The sequence below is a fragment of the Etheostoma spectabile genome, unplaced genomic scaffold, assembly GCF_008692095.1.
Source record: "Etheostoma spectabile isolate EspeVRDwgs_2016 unplaced genomic scaffold, UIUC_Espe_1.0 scaffold461, whole genome shotgun sequence".
In the NCBI taxonomy this organism is placed as follows: Eukaryota; Metazoa; Chordata; class Actinopteri; order Perciformes; family Percidae; genus Etheostoma; species Etheostoma spectabile.
In genome coordinates, this window is record NW_022605614.1 from 353,600 (window position 1) to 359,889 (window position 6,290).

The following is a 6,290-nucleotide window of genomic DNA, read 5'->3' on the forward strand; positions in this document are numbered from 1 at the left end:
ATATATGCAGTTGTGTTCAGAATAATAGCAGTGTGTTTGAAAGTTAAGAATGCTCAAAATTAGGGTTAAAATTAATCAAAACATTACCAAAATTGGTCAAATATGTGTTCTACCTTTACAGAAACTGAAGAAAAAGGAATATTAACCATTTACTTTATGAACTGAAAAATGTCACAAGGGTTTGCTTTACTTTGAATACGGTCAAACAGTAGATTTACAAATCATCCCTCCCTGTTCCTTACCTGAGACTCTACACCTGACTGTCCCTGGTCTCCCTGTTCCTTACCTGAGACTCTACACCTGACTGTCCCTGGTCTCCCTGTTCCTTACCTGAGACTCTACACATGACTGTCCCTGGTTTCTCTGTTCCTTACCTGAGACTCTACACCTGACTGTCCCTGGTCTCTCTGTTCCTTACCTGAGACTCTACACATGACTGTCCCTGGTCTCCCTGTTCCTTACCGAGACTCTACACATGACTGTCCCTGGTTTCTCTGTTCCTTACATGAGATTACACCTGACTGTCCCTGGTCTCTCTGTTCCTTACCTGAGACTCTACACCTGACTGTCCCTGGTCTCCCTGTTCCTTACCGAGACTCTACACATGACTGTCCCTGGTTTCTCTGTTCCTTACCTGAGAATCTACACCGACTGTCCCTGGTCTCTCTGTTTCTTACCTTAGACTCTACACCTGACTGTCCCTGTCTCCCTGTTCCTTACCTGAGACTCTACACATGACTGTCCCTGGTTTCTCTGTTCCTTACCTGAGACTACAACCTGACTGCCGTCTCCTCTGTTCCTGACCTGAGACTCTACACATGACTGTCCCTGGTTTCTCTGTTCCTTACCTGAGACTCTACACATGACTGTCCCTGGTTGGATTTTTCAAAGTGTTTATGGAACAATTATCCCTCAATACAAGCACTAATAACACTGCTGGATTCATCTTCATAATAACGTGGATGAGATGGAGAGAAAAAACGTGCCATCACCCCTCTCATAATATCATAATAACTCTCTCCTCTGGCTACATTCACACCTTCATTTACTGTTTGACACACACACACACACACACACACACACATGCACACACACACACACACACAAACACACACAAGAGACCAAGGCAGTCAGATGTAAGCGTGGGGGGGGGGATAGGGGAGGGCATGTATGGTGTGGAGTGAGAGTTCTGTGTGTGTGTGTGTGTGTAATATGAAGCGTCAGACTGCCCAAGTTGTTAGAGAGTTCAGTTCATTCGGCCTTGAGGAGATAAGACAATGCACAGGAGTAGATAGTAATCCAGCGGAGGCTGTTTACCCACTCAGGGGGGCATAGATCACAATTTCAATCCAAGTTAGGTTGATTTGGCAAAATTCGACCAAATCAATGTCCCAGCGATACGTGCATCCAATTCATGAAGTGCCTCTGCGCTTCCCCAGACCGGTCTGAGATGTTTCGAGACAGTTCTCTGGTCTGGTCAGCCTCAGATGTAAAACCTTCACCTCTCAACCACTCCATGTAGGCACTCTTTCAGTTCCCCAGACAGCTTGTGGGTAAATTTGCTGGCGGCTGTCTTACCAATTTTCCGATAGGTCAGGGAGACCCCAAGTCCGACAATCAGGGGCCCCACCAACAGAATTCCAATTATCCAAATAACGTCTTCCACAGTGAGAGCGTCCAGGCAGACCGCCTGCAGGGAACGTCCCACTGGGGCAGGTCGGCTCACCCGGTAAAGCATGCTTGAGTGAAAAAATCTTGTCAATAGCGCTGAGTGACCAGTTAATCAATTCCATGTTGAATGTTCAGGAAAACAGCAGGCAGGGAACAAAGAGAAAGGAGAAAAAGTTCCACACGACAAGGTAGACAACTGGAATAGGAGCCGGGCTAAGATAAGAGGGGAGAGGAGCAAAAACAGGACTGCACTCGTCAGAAGCAGGAAAAAGAATAATCATACTGTAGTGACCTTTAACAAAAACATACAGTAAAAAATGAAAATGCCAGGGGGCAGACACAGACGCTGCTCTGGACAATAATTAAACCAGGTTCAGTGTGCTGTGTAACTTTGGAATCAGCGATCATTCATCACAGTTCTGTTAACACGTACTCACTGCATGTTTCGCATTGAAAAGAAGCATTAACCGTTTATTAACACACTCAAGAGTGCCATAAAGTACATTGTCATTAGGCCTATTAGATGTGTTGCAATGTCTCAGAAAAGAAAATGTACACACTGTGTGTCACGACCCCTCCCTTTTCTGCCTGCTATCCTGGAAGAGCAGTTTGGGAGGGTTTGTCAGCTAATTGGTGGACACATCGACCTTGGTGGTAGGCCTCAACCAAGACTAAAGTCATGTCTCATTCTTCTTCTCTGCATTCCTTCTCCTAACCTCCATCTCCTGGTTTGGGTTTGTTTCACCTCCTCTGTTGCAGTTGTTATTTATCCACATCTTTCATTCACCCCCACCACCACACACACTACTGATACCATAATTCTACACACATTTTTGTTTGTTAACAAACAATAATTGGCCCTCTAACCTGTCTGGTCTACCCTCTTTGTCAAATGCATTGAGCAGTTGTGCATGTGCAATAATGCTGTGTCTTGAAAGCACCACAAGAGAGCGCTAAAGGTGGATTTTGTGTTTGCTGTTCTTCAGTCTAGCCAGAGGGGTGCAGTGAAAGACAACCCCGAGCTGCAGCTTGTGTGGCCTCAGCAACTTTAAACAGGTGAGAGAGGAAAAAGATTTCCGTTATCTGCCTGACAATGGCAGTAATCAAGCTGAGCCCAATGGAAAGTTTCCTCTGTGACATTTTTTGGCTTGGGTTCACCTAAAGTCCAATCATGACGTCCATTGTACATGAAGGTCCTTGTATGTAACTGTGAGGACGGACAGGTGAGGATTTCATATTAAAATACATTTCCTGACAGGACACATTAAAAAAAACAGACAGTTAGTGATTTGGTCAGTATGGTGCAGCTTGAATTTCACCACACTTGAGAAATAGTGTCTTGAATTACAGTAGGAGGATTTACAGTAACTGGCCTGCATTTTATGGAAATGACACAACGGAATTGTGGCAGAAAAAGCAAGAAAAAGCAAGCAAGTAAGAGTCAAAGTTCAGCAAGGCCAAAAGAAGAGAAACCACTCAGGATGGGTTGTTGTAAAGCAATGAGCCTAAGGAAGGAATGTTTTTGCATACATGGCCTGCATGCTGAATCATGTTGCAGGGATTCTTTCTCCCCCACAACCATGAGCACAAGTTCAATACTCATCCACTCAGTGCCAAAACAAGCACTGAATTGTTTTCCTTTTTAAGTATTCCCAACATCACTTTAAAATAATCTTAAAGACTTGCTTAACAAATTTTTTCCGCTCTTCACTCCTGGAATGCACACGTGGAACTACAGAAGCTGATAAACATCTACAGCAGAAAACACAAGGTTAAATAATCTCATGTGACCCAAAAACTTTCCAACAGTCACAAAACAATCTGAACCCTGAATGCATGGAAATTCATTTGGCACAGAGAGACTAAAAGTTCAACTGAAGAATTGATTAACAGGTTTGGTGAATTAACTGGTTTTCCAAGCCTGAAACAAGGTAACAATAACCCTTACAGTTTACGTGGCAAGTGACCTTATGAATAGTTTCTTTGATTTCCTCCTGAAACAAGAGGACTTTCAATAGGCCTCAGTCACCAATATCTTATGTTTATATTGTTCTCAAGAAGAATTGTTTGCAGGATGTTCTAGTGTGATGATCCCAATGTCTTTGTAAATGTAAAGCTTATGCCTGTTTCTCCTATTTAGCATAGGTAAACGCCTCATTAATTCCACAAAAGGGCATGAGATGGCAGGGCTGTGTGCACACTTAGAGAAATGTCAAAAAAACGTGGTGGAGGCCTCGACTCCAAAAGAAAAAAACAACTAGGAATTCTAAGTAGAAGTGTTGCTGCATAAAGTAAGCAAGAAATGAGACATCATATTTAGTAATGTCAGCAGTGGAAACAAAGCAGCAAATTAAACCAGTTACTCATGCGTGGCCGCTGTATACGGAGAAGGGTGACAAATGGTTTGATCTGAAATCTGAGGCAAAAAGAAAACAATATGCCATTGTGTGATGAAGTCTTTGTCTGCATATTGAGTGATCAATCACTTATTATGGATGGCAAGGTTCCCCCCTAACATAATTGATATGAGTTGTAGGCAAAGCAACTTTATTTATTTAGGCCTAGCACAATTCATGCACAATGGCAATTCAAGTGCTTCACAAATGAGCAGAAGTGTAAGTGTAGTGTGTATTTTTATTTAAACAAAACGTATAATTATTTAAAATGAAATAAAAAACAATCCAAAAGGTATAAGTACTTATTTTGCCAAACATGTCAGCCCTCAATATGTGCGTAAGAGTGCTCAGAGTGTGCATAGATTCTGTTCTTATCTAAGAACAAATCCCAAACAAGAAAACTTCGCTGAATACCAGAATCTTTAAGCAAACTGCATAAGTGGGGTTTAAGTAGAAATTTAGTGAATGAGGCCCATTGTTTTTTGTCCTAGATCGAGATCTTTAACACAGCCACAACACCTAGGGGGTCCACAGAGTTATGCAGTAACCAGAACGAAATATGCCCCTGCCAAATCATGTACACTGTTTTAAAGTCCAACAGGATTAGTGTAATAGCCAAATGTATTGTAATATTTACAAAGTAACACCATCATTCTAGTGTGCCAACATTGAAAGCAGTTTTCCCTAAACAATTACTCACCTATGTCTTAAATTTCACTGAGTAATCAGATTGAGGTGGTTCGGGCATCTGGTAGGATGCCTCCTGGGCGCCTCCCTAGGGGGGGGTCCAGGGATGTCCAGCTGGGAGGAGGCCTCGGGGAAGACCAGGACTAGGTGGAGAGATTATATCTCCAACCTGGGGAACACCTCGGGATCCCGCAGTCGGAGCTGGTTGATGTGGCTCGGGAAAGGGAAGTTTGGGGTCCCCTATTGAAGCTGCTGCCCCGCGACCCAATACCAGATAAGCGGATGAAGATGGATGGATGGATACAGATACAGTTATTATTATTGAACACAACTGCTATATATATATATATATATGCAGTTTGTGTCAGAATAATAGCAGTGTGTTTGAAAGTTAGAATGCTCAAAATTAGGGTTAAATTAATCAAAACATTACCAAAATTGGTCAAATATGTGTTCTACCTTTACAGAAACTGAAGAAAAAGGAATATAACCATTTACTTTATGAACTGAAAATGTCACAAGGGTTTGCTTTACTTGAATACGGTCAAACAGTAGATTTACAAATCATCCTCCCTGTTCCTTACCTGAGACTCTACACCTGACTGTCCCTGGTCTCCCTGTTCTTACCTGAGATCTACACCTGACTGTCCCTGGTCTCCCTGTTCCTTACCTGAGACTCTACACATGACTGTCCCTGGTTTCTCTGTTCCTTACCTGAGACTCTACACCTGACTGTCCCTGGTCTCTCTGTTCCTTACCTGAGACTCTACACATGACTGTCCCTGGTCTCCCTGTTCCTTACCTGAGACTCTACACATGACTGTCCCTGGTTTCTCTGTTCCTTACATGAGACTCTACACCTGACTGTCCCTGGTCTCTCTGTTCCTTACCTGAGACTCTACACCTGACTGTCCCTGGTCTCCCTGTTCCTTACCTGAGACTCTACACATGACTGTCCCTGGTTTCTCTGTTCCTTACCTGAGACTCTACACCTGACTGTCCCTGGTCTCTCTGTTTCTTACCTTAGACTCTACACCTGACTGTCCCTGGTCTCCCTGTTCCTTACCTGAGACTCTACACATGACTGTCCCTGGTTTCTCTGTTCCTTACCTGAGACTCTACACCTGACTGTCCCTGGTCTCCCTGTTCCTTACCTGAGACTCTACACATGACTGTCCCTGGTCTCTCTGTTCCTTACCTGAGACTCTACACATGACTGTCCCTGGTTTCTCTGTTCCTTACCTGAGACTCTACACATGACTGTCCCTGGTTGGATTTTTCAAAGTGTTTATGGAACAATTATCCCTCAATACAAGCACTAATAACACTGCTGATTCATCTTCATATAACGTGGATGAGATGGAGAGAAAAAACGTGCCATCACCCCTCTCATAATATCATAAACTCTTCCTCTGGCTACATTCACACCTTCATTTAGTTTCACACACCACACACACACACACACACACACATGCACACACACACACACACACACACACACACACACCACACACACACACACACACACACAAAACA